This window comes from Octopus sinensis, linkage group LG11 (genome assembly GCF_006345805.1).
Source record: "Octopus sinensis linkage group LG11, ASM634580v1, whole genome shotgun sequence".
NCBI classification, from domain to species: Eukaryota; Metazoa; Mollusca; class Cephalopoda; order Octopoda; family Octopodidae; genus Octopus; species Octopus sinensis.
Window position 1 is genome coordinate 26,049,455 of NC_043007.1, and position 14,660 is coordinate 26,064,114.

At 34.0% G+C, this 14,660-nt stretch overlaps 1 protein-coding gene across 6 annotated transcripts in view; it reads left to right on the plus strand.

Annotated features, from left to right (window-relative positions):
- The window catches only part of LOC115217153 (poly [ADP-ribose] polymerase tankyrase), a 216,965-nt gene that overhangs the window by 67,077 nt on the left and 135,228 nt on the right, over positions 1-14,660 (plus strand). Inside the window, exon 1 of one of the 6 annotated variants that reach the window (XM_036507260.1) lies at positions 3,960-4,056. The exons of the other annotated variants lie outside the window; for them this stretch is intronic. The gene's annotated coding sequence lies outside the window, so the exon portion shown is untranslated. Of the gene's footprint in view, positions 1-3,959; positions 4,057-14,660 lie in introns of those variants that run through there. 6 annotated transcript variants of the gene reach the window in all.

Here is a 14,660-nt window from a genome sequence, read left to right on the forward strand (position 1 = left end):
TTTAACAAACAAGATGAGGACAAATATCTGTCAAATGTAAATAATGTAAATGTTCTACTGTGTCTTCCTTTTGTTGTAGTCTTTAATCAGCTGGTTAAGACACATGGCTCAGTGGTTAGAGTGTCAGGCTCATTATCATGAGGCAGTGAGTTCGATTCCTGGACCGGGCTGTGTGTTGTGTTCTTGATTAAGACACTTTATTTCATGTTACTCCAGTAACACTCAGATGTAGAAATGAGTTGCAACATTACTGGTGCCAAGCTGTATTCGCCTTTACTTTTCCCTTGGACAACATTGGTAACATGAGGAGAGAAGGCTGGTAAGCACGGGCAACTGCTGGTCTTCCATAAACAACATTGCCTGGACTTTTGCCTTGGAGGGAAACTTTCTAGGTGCAATCCCATGGTCATTCATGACCGAAGGGGCTCTTTACCCTTATCATCTAGTACACAATAGCAGGAATAGTGATTAAGTTTGTTGTGCATGTCATGTTGGCATGGTTATATATATAGTCTGATGCCTGTCCTAACACTGATACTTGTTTTTCTAGTAAGGTCTCTACCCCACGACTTTTCATGAACCATTAAACTGTCAATCTTCTGTTTATATAGGACATAAGCATTGTTACACACTACCTTAGTCATGTCAATGTGAAGGCATGCAGGTACACACACCACACACACACACACACACACATTCTTGACAGGTTCCCATACAGTTTCTGTCTACCAAATTTCACCCAAGACATTGATTGTGCTGAGGCTATAGTAGAAGTTATTCACGGTGTCATGAATCCGAAACCACATGGTTGTGGAGCAGACTTCTTCGCTGTACAGTCATGCCTGCACTTGCCTGCATGTATGTACATGCACACACAAAGAAAAATAGAACAAACAAAATCTGAGAAAACTATGGTTAGAAAAAGAAAGTGTTAACAAATGTATTTAATCCAATCTTTTTTTCTTTTATGCTTGCATAGGTGTATGTATGGCTTATTTGTTTTAAGAAATCACTGAACTAGGAAATAGTAGGAATCTAGTTTTTATTCGGTCAAAGTCTGAACTTATGACCAAGTGTTCAATAGTCTAGTATCCATTGCACCCTCATAGCTACTGTATTTTATGGAATAAAAAATACTTTCTGAATAAATCAATCTTAGTTTGTTTATGGCATACACAAATAGCTGGACAGAGAAAAATTAGTCTGGAGAAAGTAGTGATGGTTTTTTTTTGTGTTGGCATACAACAGTCAATAATTGTCTAAGATAAATTTTAATATTGATCTTTAATATTGATTCCTGATCAGCTAGGCTTTTCATGTTTTCGTGTTTTATTGAAGCCAATAAAGTAAGTACCTATCAAGTACTGAGGTCGATATAATCAACTGTACTTTTGAATTTGTGTGATGCTCCAACTTGGCTGCAGCCTAGTAATTAATTTTCTATGGCTTATATTTTTTTGTGAGTGCACTGTTGCACTTCAAAAAGAAAACAAAAAAAATGGTAAATGAGACGTGAGCACTGGATGTGAAGGATGTGTGGAGGCTGGAAAATGAGGTGAGTCTGCTCCACTGGATGTTAAGTTAAGTTAAGTTAATTTTTTGGTTCAAAAAGCAGAAAGCAAGGCCATGTAGGGGGACATGGAGTTATGTACTGGGGTGTTCATGCAAAGAGTTCAGGCCATTTCTGGTCAAGAGAGACTTTGAACCGAGCGGTCGTCGGCATCTTCACTATCTCGTCCGGCAGCTTATTCCTCGGATCCGCAACCCGGACGGAGAAAGACCCTCTCCTTCAATTGAGATGAAATCGTCACAGATAGTTTTTCGGAGTGACTCCGCAGCCTACGCTCTGGAGCTGGAGTGAAGAACAGCTCTTTCGAGAGGTTACACTTTCCGCTTATGATGTTGTGAGCAAGAACGAGATCACCACGGCGGCGGCGTTTTTCTAGAGAATAAAGGTTGAGCGTCTTCAGCCTTTCGTCATAATGATGGAGTGAAAGAAAAACCGGGCATTGAAGAAATAAGTATGCTAGAGAAAATACTGTGTTGGCAAGGGCATGTGATGCATATGAAAAGTGGTAGTTGAGTAGATGAGTATCAAACAATACAAGTGGAAAGAGTCTACAGAAGAAGAACCTGAAGATAATGCGGGAAGAAGTGGTGAGGTCTGGCCTTAGGATGCTGGACAGAAGTGATGATGAGGGACCATAGCAAGTGCAAAATACCCATCTAACCCATGCTAGCATGGTAAAGTGTGCTTAAAATACTTGTGTCGATAAAAGAATAATCAGTAAATTTATTTGTTAAAAAAATGATTAAAAAATATATCTTAAGAAGGAAAGAATTATGGTCTTAATATTTCTTGGATTGGTGTTAGTAATATGTTTGGTACTATACATATAGACTCTCTGCTATTTTAAAGTTATGATTTCTGAATTATTATCATTAATTTTACACTTGTTATAAAAATAGCCAAAAAATACAATATCTGAGTTATAACTGCAGTGTTGAAAATTGGTATTTGAAATAATAACTGTCTAATATTTAGAAAACTAAATATATTAATCTAGCATTTAACCATATTGGCAGCACCATATGTCTTGGATAGTTTGCTGTTAGTTTTCTCTTATCTTACTTGTGTTCAGCGTTATTTTGATTTATGAATCTTGTATTCTTTCTCAGAGTTAATACTATGGAGCATCTGCTCTGCATACTAATTTTAGTTGGTAAGCAATTGGATATATAAATCAGTGCATGGGTGTGCTTTAGCAGTGTTTCTGGAATGTTATGTTATGAATGTTTGGTTCTGTTGGGTGGTTGTTTTTACTGTTTAGACTCCCCCACTTCCTTGATCATCCCTCAGTGACTTATGGAAAAAAAAAAAAGGAATTCCTGCCATCACCATCACTTTTTTTTAAGGGCATGTAGTATCTGTTTTAGAGGGATTTATTACTATTTCTCACTGGTCAGGCAACCATGTAAAGGCTCCATTGTTCATTAGTCAGTGGCATTTAATGTGTCTAAATCTGTAGGTATATCTACCATATATATATATATATATATATATATATATATATTTATATATAGAGGGCATAATTATACATACATGCCAGGAGGCATTATATATACGTGCCAAACGCTAAGAGGACAATCAGTCATTTCTACCATTTTGGTAGAAATGACTGATTGTCCTCTTAGCGTTTGGCACGTATATAATGCCTCCTGGCATGTATGTATATTATGCCCTCTATATATAATTAATATGTTCATAAGAAATAATTATTTTCGAAATTTTTTTCTCTTATGAGGTTTTTACGCTATCTACCTGACAATTTCTGTTAATTTTCCTTATTAAGTAGTTGTCCTTAATTGCAAATATATATATATATTATATATAAATAAATTAGAATTTCTAATTTTTTATTTATGTATTATATTGTGTGAAATTTGATTTAGTATTTCTAAATTGAATTTTTTTCCCTGTTAGTTTGGATTTATATTCCCTCAAATAATAAGTGTATATATATATATATATATATATATGTATATATATATATATATATATATATATATATATATATAATATATATAATATATATATATACATATATATATACATACAACGGCGGTGCATCAGCATGGCTGCAGCTCTGAGCTGAAACAAGAAAAACGAAACACACATATATATACATATACACACACATATATATATATATATATAGTATCTGTTTGTATGTATAGTGTATGTTTTCAAATTGCATCTATTCATGAGGAACATTAACTGCGTCAATTTTACCTCTCTCAAGAGGATTTGCAGAAGCAGTGTACACAGCACCTTCCTCCAGACACCCACCCAAAAGAAATACGGCTGTTGTTACTGACTATTTTTATTCCAATAGGCGTTTTTGCACTTATTATTATGCAGTAACAGGTTTGGCCTGCTTATAAAACCTAGTTGCATGGCTGTCTGTCCTTCGGTGATTGTATTTGTTACTGCCATTGGTTTAAGTCTGCCCACACTGCACGAGACACTCATTTGGAGCAAATGTGGGTTTTGTAGTAAGTACTCTCTGTTTTATAATTGTTACACTCAACCATCAACTGTTTTGCTTTATTTATGCAGAAAACATTATTAGATCTGTAAACATATGAAGTTCCTTAGTTTAATATATATACATATATATTTTAACTATTGCATTATTTGAATTCTTTGTACTACATACAGTGTAAGTAGAATCAATACAGAGTGTCATTAGATATAATGCAAACTGCATAGAAATATAAAATTCAGAAAACTTAGATACACAAACACACACACACATGCACAAAAAAAAAATTAATCTATGGAGAGTCACGTAATATGTAGACTGCTTGAAATAGTAACTACTTCCTCTTAAGATTTTTAAGCAGTAGTCAGTATTTTGAGGGCAGATTTTCCTTAATACTAAATATCAAGTGTTTTTGAAGAGTAATGTTTTAATCAAAGCATGTAAACTCCATTCCACATAATGTTTTTACATCAGGCTGGTTAAGTAAGGGGTAGCAGTGTTGTCATTTAAGTTAGTGGTCATTCTTAATTTAGCCAATGTATGACTGACTCTAGCATCTCAAGCCAAAGTGAGAGCCTCTTCTTGGTTGCTGGACTTACTACAGACGGTGGCCAAAACTCTCTCTTGGATCATGTTCTGCCATCTTAAAAATGGGAGGGATATATTGGATAATGTAACCCTAAGAAAAAAGAAAAGGAAAAGGGTGTTAATGTAGCTGGACTGCTTTGATCATAGGTCTACTCAATCAGGGCTGACCTGGAGCTAAACAACAGTAAAACCACCCATCTGGGGCTTGGACACCTTTCACCCTTTTGATATCAACCCGGCTGAAACTGCCTCTGGCTCTAATACAAATGGTTTGTTTTCATAAGTTATGAATTAAAATCTTCCACTGAACCTTAGTCACAATTTATGTTCCTAAAACCAGCTTATTGATAACTAAGTTATTTTACTAAATTCTCTGTTATATTTAAAATTAATTGAAAGAAACACAGAACATCTCAAAATAAATACTGTAATGAAAGAGTTAATCCTTTAGCATTCAGATTACTCTGAATATGTATTGCTTGTTCATTCACATTGTTTTAAATTAATCATTCATTGTCTCATAACTTCAAGATATCAATGATCTGATTGTTTGTTTTTAGAATGACATTGTAGGGTAGATGTTAAAGGCCAGATTTGGCTGGTTTGAGCATAAAACAAGTAAAAATATTTGAGCCAGATATGGCCAGTTTAAATGCTAAAGATTTAAAAGCTTCCATTCTGTTAGAGATATTTCCTCTTTGAGGACAACTTGATACCTTGTTTCATTGCTGTGTGAGACATTAAAAAGAAAAATATACACGTTCCATCGTTGACCATATTTCCTCACTTCAAACCTAATGTATCTCAGATTATATTATCAGATGTGTCCTTCCCTTTTCAAGATAATTGGGTCTGGTTTCAAGAAATTTGGCTGCTATTTTTTAGTAGGCTGATTGACTTTGCATAGACTTCTTCCTAGGCTTATGATGTAATTTAATCTAGATAGCTGTTAATTAGCTTAACTATCTAAAGTTGAAGGTAAATTACCAGAAAAGCGTTTCTAAAATGGTCAATTAGATATTGAAACTTTTTTTTCATTGTTTTTACTTTAAGCAGCAGAATTAAACACAAAATTAGTTCTTCAAGTCTATCAGATCACTGGATCAGGGGAACAAACGTCATGTAGTAGCTTGAGGAATAGTCAGCTTTGTAGTGACTTTCCCTCTCCGAGCTGTTGTTTAACTCTAATACAACCATGAATGATCAGTTAGGTCTATGATCAACAGCATTCCAGCCATGACAACTTCATCTTATTTTTTTCTGATGTGGTGTATCCCAAACTGTTTTTTTTTCTTTTTTTAAATGTAGTTTGGTGTGATTTGACATTTATTTGTTTGGAAGTTTAGAAAGAAATGAAGCGAGTATGCTTTTACTGCACATATATGTTAATATGCATAAGCAACAGAGCGCATGTATGCTGACAGGAAATCTAGGCATCTTAGGAATCCACTGTAGAACAAGTGTGAAGATGGTGATGGTATGGACATGTGATTCTGATAAAAAATTTAAAAAATGTAAAATGTGTTAAGTGATACAGATTGAAGCAACCTTCTGAAGAGAAAGCTCAAAGCACTGAACTTCTGATGCTGAACCTAACAAAGCAGATGATGAAGAACTATGACATGTGACGAAATGCAGTGAGACCTGTCCAACCCATGTAAGCATGAAAAATGGCTATTAAATGATGATACACTTACATATATACACTTGTGTATGTGTGTGAGATATATTTATAAAATCACACAGGCAGCTTAATCATTGGTGATTGCTGTCTAATATGAGATTTCTGGGTTATTGGCTCTTTGATGTGACAGTTTCTATATAATATCATCTACTGCAATATTTGACCTCTTCTCACAGAAACTACACATTGGAAACAATGCAAATTTACTTAAAATTTCTTTTGCTGTTGGTTTATTTTAACTAATTTTATTTGACTTAATATTTTAAAATTTAATTTTCTGATGAAACACATGACCTATAAATGTTTCTGCTAAATTTTTTGAAAAATAAAAATTTAGAGGGATTTAGTAAAAATAATTTTTTTTCTTATTAAACTGGTCTTAGGAAAGTAACTCGGAATATTTTTGCTGTCTATTATTAAATTATGAGGAAGGTTTTAATTTAAACATGAAACTTGAATTTTGTATCAAAACCAAAAGACAGGCCTAGACAGGTTGACAGCAATGTTGTGAATATTTTCTATCTTCATACATTATTAAAGCAAAATAACATAGAAGGAGGGAGGGAGGGAGAGAGCGAGAGAGAAGGAAATACTTTTGTCTTTTAATTTTCTATATTCAGGGATGTTGTTTTTGAAAATCAGGCATTAGCAAATCACAAAATAAAAATCATATTGTTATTTAGTCCAACAACGCATAGTAACAGTGAAAATAGATATTCAAAACAAATAATGAGCAGTATTTAAAAAAAATTAATGCTTTTGTATTTAAATCAATGTTTCTGATTGTCATGATAACATATATCTTCTACTTGTTTCAGTCATTGGACTGCAGCCATTCTGAAGCACTGCTTTGATGGGGTTTTAGTCAGACATATTTTATTCTTTAGAGTCTGATACTTAATCTATCAATTTCTTTTGCCGAAACAGATTAGCTATGAGGACGTAAACAAACCAGCACCAGTTGTCAAGTTGTGATGGGGTGGGGGCAAACACAAACACACATACTTATATATGACAGGCTTCTACTCAGTTTCCATCTGCCCAATTCACTCACAAAGTATTGATTGGCTTGGGGCTGTAACAGAAGACATTTGCCCGTGGTTCCATGCACTGGGACTGAACCTGAAACCATTTGGTTGCAAAACGAGCTTCTTAACTAACACAACTGTGCCAGCATAGAGTTAGCTTTATTAAGTTTGCAACATTTGGATCTACTACATTTTTGGTGCCCATAAATTGATTTAAATGCATTGATATTTGTTTTTAATGAAATCTTTAATATTAAATAAGTAATGCTTTCAAGATAGTTATTGTTGAAGTATATATATATATATATATATATATATGTAGTGTTTTTAGTCTAATTCACCTGCAGCTTTTGTTATATGAAAACACTTGAACAAGACATGATTAGACATTATAACGAAGATCATCCTGTCTTTTTTCAGATATTTGTATCTCGAACTAGGCTATCCAGTGTGCCCTTCATTTTTAAAAACAATATCTTGTCATTTGTTGGAGATTTTGCTGCTACATCTAGCAAGTTGAGTGACTATATAGAGGCTTCTCTATTTGATTCAGTTAGATATTTGTTTGAATTGGTGCTGGTATATTTATAGAGCAGTGACATTCCTGTTATCTTTTTGTTATTATATTTCTGTTGAAATACAATGTGAAGAATTTATTAAAATAATTTTGTTATTATGCAGGTGTTTGGAGCATGAATTAATATGACATTTTGACGGAAAGTTTTAATGTAGACCACTTTAAAACAGTGAGTTTGTGTCATAGAACCAGAGGCAGTTTTTGGTGTGTTAGTATCAATAGAGTTAAATAAATTGCAATACATCTTTATAGTCATGTAGTTTAAAGATACCAAAATATCTTTACAGGAGTATCACATATTTTCTGCATATATATTTCTTTACTACCCACAAGGGGCTAAACACAGAGTGGACAAATAAGGACAGACAAACGGATTAAGTCGATTACATCGACCCCGGTGTGTAACTGGTACTTAATTTATCGACCCCGAAAGGATGAAAGGCCAAGTTGACCTCAGCAGAATTTGAACTCGGAACGTAATGACAGACGAAATACGGCTATGCATTTCGCTCGACGTGCTAATTGATTCTGCCAGCTTGCCGCCTTAATATTGATTCTATACAAATGCCAAATGGCACATTTTAAATTCTCTATTAACCCTTTTGATACTAACCCGTTCAAGAATCTAAATTAAAACTTGTCTTCAAAATGCTATAATTTATGTTCCAAACACCAGTTTAAAAACTAAGTTATTTTCCCAAATTCTTCCTTGTCTTCAGAATTAATTGAAACAAAAGCAGAAATATGATATCAAAAGGGTTGACATTTAATTTTTCTTTTTTTTTCACTTAGAAATTTAATTTCACAAAAATTCTTAGAATGGACTAAAGATTATTTAACCATTTATCTTTTACCTCCTTATGCGGAAGAAAGAAAATTATATAACTGAATATTAAGCAGTACCAAACAAAAACCAATTCCTGTAAAACAATTTTCTATTTTTGACTAAAACCATTTACTTTAGTCACTGAGAAAGCTGAGAAAGACATGAATATCACAAGATTGTATTTCATTTCATTACTGTTGTGTAATGCTATTTTGTCTTTTTTTTTTTTCTTTTTTAATAAGAAAGACTATCAAGTATTTGGTACTGGTATAGCTGTATGGTTAAGAACTTTATTTTGTAATCATGGTTTTAGCTTGAAACTATTTCATATCACTAGGAGCAAGCATCTTCTTTCATTGCTTTGAATTGACCTTGTTAGTTGAATTTGGTTTGATGATGATGATGATGACGCCGACGATTGTGTGTGTGTGTATATATATATATATATATATATAGATCAGTAAAATAAATTGCAAAACCAGTGTTTTAGAAATGAAATCCCTTTAGATATTTCTTTCATAGTGTTAGACCATGGAGGCACAATGGCCCAGTGGTTAGGGAAGCGGACTCGCGGTCAGAGGATCGTGGTTTCGATTCCCAGACTGGGCGTTCTGTGTGTTTATTGAGCGAAAACACCTAAAGCTCCACGAAGCTCTGGCAGGGGGTGGTGGCAACCCCAGTTGTACTCTTTCGCCCCAACCATCTCTCACTCTCTCTTCATGTTTCCTGAGTAATGCTGTGATGGACTGGTATCCCGTCCAGCTGGGGGGGGGGGACCACATACGCCACAGAAACTGGGAAACTGGGCCCATGAGCCTGGCTAGGCTTGAAAAGAGTGATAAATAAAAAAAATAGTGTTAGACATGTCCTTGTCATTCTCAGTGTCAGAAATGCAATGGGCAAATGATCAACTCGTTAGAAACCTTTTGTTCATGAATTGCAATGTCTGCAAAGATTATGAGTACAATCCCTGCTGATTGATTTACCCCCATTAAAAATAAAAAATAAAAATCCCTCTACTATCTTTTTCAAAGTTTCCTGGCTTCTTGTTCAGTCACAAATATGTGTGTGTGTAAGAGTACAAAGGTTTATATTGATTCCAGTATTCAACTGGTAATTTTTACATCAATAGATGAAACTTTGCCTTTCATATATTTCATCAAAGGATGAAAGTCAAAAGTGACAATAGCAGATTTGAAAGAGATATAACCAAGTATCTCAAGACAATTTATTCAGTGCTCTGCCTAATCTCTCTCTTCCCAAATTTGATTCCTATTACAACTGAAATTGCTGAATGGTGTTGACCTGCCAGATATTAAGTCTTGAGTTCAAATGTGATGCTGGAGTTGTTTTTTTTTTTGTTTTTGTTTTTGGATCAAAAACATCGTCCTATATTCTGTTGTGTCTTGGGAAAGTCATTTTCTTTTTGTGCCTTATGATTTAACACACTCACTGTAAAATTTCCACTTATTTCTTATTTTTATTTTCCTAAAATTTCCGTTGCGTTTTGCAACCTTTTCAATAGTCTTTACCGGTGAGTGTGTTAAATTATAAGGCATAAGAAGAAAATGACTCTCCCTAGACACAACAGAATATGCTTCAACACACGAACTCATAAAGAATCTTGCAAACCAAATCCAAAAACGAAATATCCTATATTGTCTAATTTTATCTAAGATTAGGTTTCAAAGCATCTCAAAATGCTGCTTGCAGTTGTCCTCAGTCATATCCAAAGTAGAGGTGGTTTATTTTGTGTTCACTTAATGCAGAAATTGCTATTTAGTTGTTTACCCTACTAAATGTGGCAGCTAACTCTTTCTTGAATCACATCTTGCCATCTTAAATGTAGAAAAAATACATTAAGTAATGAAGTTGTACATACTCCTACAAAGCAAAATGATTTTACTCATAGATCTATTTGATCAGGGTTGATATGGGCCTGAACAGCATCATTAATGCTGCGAACTGGCAGAAATGTTAGCAGGCTGGCGAAATGCTTAGCGGTATTTCATCTGCCGTTACGTTCTGAGTTCAAATTCCGCCGTGGTCAACTTTACCTTTCATCCTTTCAGAGTCGATAAATGAAGTACCAGTTACGCACTGGGGTCGATGTAATTGACTTAATCCCTTTGTTTGTCCTTGTTTGTCCCCTCTATGTTTAGCCCCTTGTGGGCAATAAAGAAATAAAATAAACAGCATCATTAATACTTAAGGCCCCTTTGCATTACTCAGGTGTAGTTATTTATATTGTGTGCGGATTCAAAACTAGTGCCCTAACATTTTGTGCTACTAGTCCTGATTGTAACACTTTAGTACTTGATAAGTAAATAAAAATTGTCGAAAGTTTAAATTAACCCTATTTGATACCACTTTATCTGAGACTCTGCTCAGAGTCTCAGACAAGGTGATTAAAAAACAACTAGTTTTGAGGGCTCATGTTGTAAGAGCCTCTGTATTGAGTTATTGAGTTAATCCTTTTGATTTCTTCGTTATACCTTTAGCATTTAATCCAGCCATATCCAGTCAAAATATTCTACCTGTTTTATGTTAAAACTGACCAGATCCAATATCTCACACCTACTCTACAATGTCATTCTAAAAATATGCAAACACATAATTGAAATAAATAAATAAGAATATATTTGACAAAGAAATCTGAATACTAAAGGGTTAAATGTTCATAAAAGGCCCAAAATATTTATATATTTTATGTTCAAACTGACCAAATTTGGCCTCTTGCACTTACCACACAATGCCATTCTAAAATTACACTATCAAATCATTGAAATCTAGAGGCAGCGAGATAACGCTTAATTAATTCATGCCAATTTGAATTTATAAGCATTATGTATTCAGAGAATAATTTGAATGCCAAAGGGTTATATTGAAAATAAATTGACACACTTAAGTTGTGTATTGCATTCAAAATATGGTTACAAAAGAATTTAAAATGTAACTGTTTGCCTTCTAATATCTATCAAGTGTTATTGTTCTCTGCATCAGACACATAAGTGGGATGGTTCTCTTTTATATCTAAGTAGGAATCTAGATATAAAACAGAGAAGGCAATGAAGTACATTTAGATTTTCTATTTGGTGCTGGGGAAAAGGGTGGAGTTTATTTATTTGAGAGAGGGAGAAAAAAAGTGTGCAGCATGTAGGTATGTGCACATGCACATGTACACACATATACACACTTTTGCTTTATACCTGTTGTATGATGTAGTCATTTTGATAGTTTTTAGAATGTTCAATTAGACTGTAATAAGTATTAATATTTCATGCTATGAATTTCCTCTTTTTCTGGCACCATCTCAGCCTCATGTTACTCACTATGTATGTACTTATCTAAAGGCTGTCTATAATTGCTACCCGGATATATCATGCCTTCTCTAAATTTCACACTCAGTCGGAGAATCACTGTGAACCAATGAGAGAGGTTTGACCTGCCGATGCACCAACTAACCAAATCTCTACTAACAGGCTCCATACCAGTCTTTGAAGTTTATATATCACATGTTTGTGTCTGGATACTTTAGATAGAATGCCCACAATAAAGGGAGGATTGTCATGGTTAGAATGCCAAATGCTAGAATTTCTGCAATTAGCTGCCATCATTCAATAAGGTATCTTAGAGAATATAGTTGACTGGAGGTCGAGTTACATACTCAATGACATAACGCAACAATTTATATTCCTTTAAAAAAATAATATTAACTTCAGTCTCTCCTCCTTCCATCATCCACATCATATGTATGTTCCTCTGTGTGTGTGTGTGTAGCTTCAAGTTCAGTCTTATAATAACATGGCATCTTAGAAAAAGTGTCTGCACTGACCAACTCCTTTTAGAGCTTGTTACATGTATGTGTATAGGAGTGTGCTTGAATTTGAATATTTTGCTTGTTACCATTTGAGTGGTAATATCTAAATTCTATATTGACACAATGACTGGTCTCTCTGCACTTCTGAAGACCTATGGAATTTTAAAATTTCTAGTGAAAGTTGGCAATGTGAAGGTCATAAAATATTACCTTAAAAATCAATTCCTTTCCCAGCTATGCTAGCATGAAAATATTAATGTTAAACAACTGAGCGCTCAACACCCCATTTGTAGATAAATATGCTTTATTCATGGGGTAACCAGACTACCATTGATTTCATGTTGTGGGGAGATATTTCCCAACACAACAATTATTCAAATCTGTACTTTTGGTTGTTGGTGTTCATCTCCATCTTGGATAAAACCATATAAAACCATAATAGAACACAATAAAATTACATGAGGTTCTATGAAATCATGTTATATATATATATATATATATATATATATAAATTAATAAGGGTAGAAATTGATATTAATCAATTAAAACTATTGGCCTAGCATATTTAAATTTGGTATATATATATATCTATGGAAAACGGACGCTAAACGATGATGATGATGATATATATATATATATATCATCATCATCATCATATATATATATACACATACACATATCATCATTGCTTACGAAACATATAAAGTTGAAAGAATTTCCAATGTTTAAATTTTATCACTATATTTCTCTTGTTACACATTATATGTATATATATATATATATAGGGGAAGAATTCACAAAAAAACAAAAGACGACAGGTGGTGTAGACAACAAACAGATATATTAGTATAACGCTCGGGAAGTGAAAAAATATATATATATATAAATAAATAATGTGTGTGTGTGTATGATGGCTGTCCACTTGTATTTGATGAAGACCCTCACCGGCCACTAGGAAAACTGTACTCAGACAAAATTATACTTTACACCTTGCAACTCCACTAGTGACTAATGAGTCCAGCTCTTGATTGATATACATATCTGCAGATACTATTGATAAAACCTCCCCAATTCATTACACTGGCAGAGCATTTTTGAGCAGCTTGCTTAAAATACAGCTTACCAAATGCATGTTGCTTCAAAAATTCCCGATCTTTCCTTTAATCATCTGCTCTATTGGTAGCAATGACAAGCATTTCTTTCCCAGTTGACCTTCCATATCTCACATGCCTTCAGTGTTGACTTGCATATTTATTTTTGATACGCTCTGGCAGATTCAAGCGTGAATATGTTAATTGCTGTTGTTTTTCGTCACAAGAGAACAACTTCTCCTTTATGACGAATGTGTGTTCATAACACACTTGATTCATTTGTGTAAAGGAGAAGTTATTCTCCATTGATGAAACACAACAGTGATTAGCATATTTACATTTGAATCTGCTGGCATGTCTGGAGAATAAATATGCAAATCATCATTTTTATTATTACTCTTCACCATGCATATAATACACACACACACACACACACACACATCACTTTTTCCATGCTTACAGCAGGATGCCCTTCCTGACGTTAACCCTTCTTTAATTAAAGGATCACGTATTCCACACAGCTTTGAGAATACAAAGTGCCTGGATGATTAACCCTTTTGATACTAACCTGGCTGAAACCACCTCTGGCTCTGTAGATTTCAAAAGTTCTGAATTAATATCTTCCACCAAACATTAGTCACGATTTATGTTCCTAGCTTAATGATGACGAAGTTATTTTACTAAATTCTTTGTTATGATAAAATTAATTGGAAGAAACACAGAGCATCTCAGCAGAAATATGGTAACAAAAGGGTTAATTGGTAGGGGTAATTGACAACACTGACAACTGCACTTTTATGCAAGCAATTGCAGATGTAAACAAACGGACATATGCATACTTCCACACACACACACACACACGTGTGTGTATATGTAACAGACATACACAGTTCTTTTTTCAATTTTTGTCTACTAAATCCACTCATGAGAGGGCTATTGTTCAAGACACTTCAATGTACAGTGTGATTGAACCGGAAACTTAGTGATTGGGAAGTGAAAT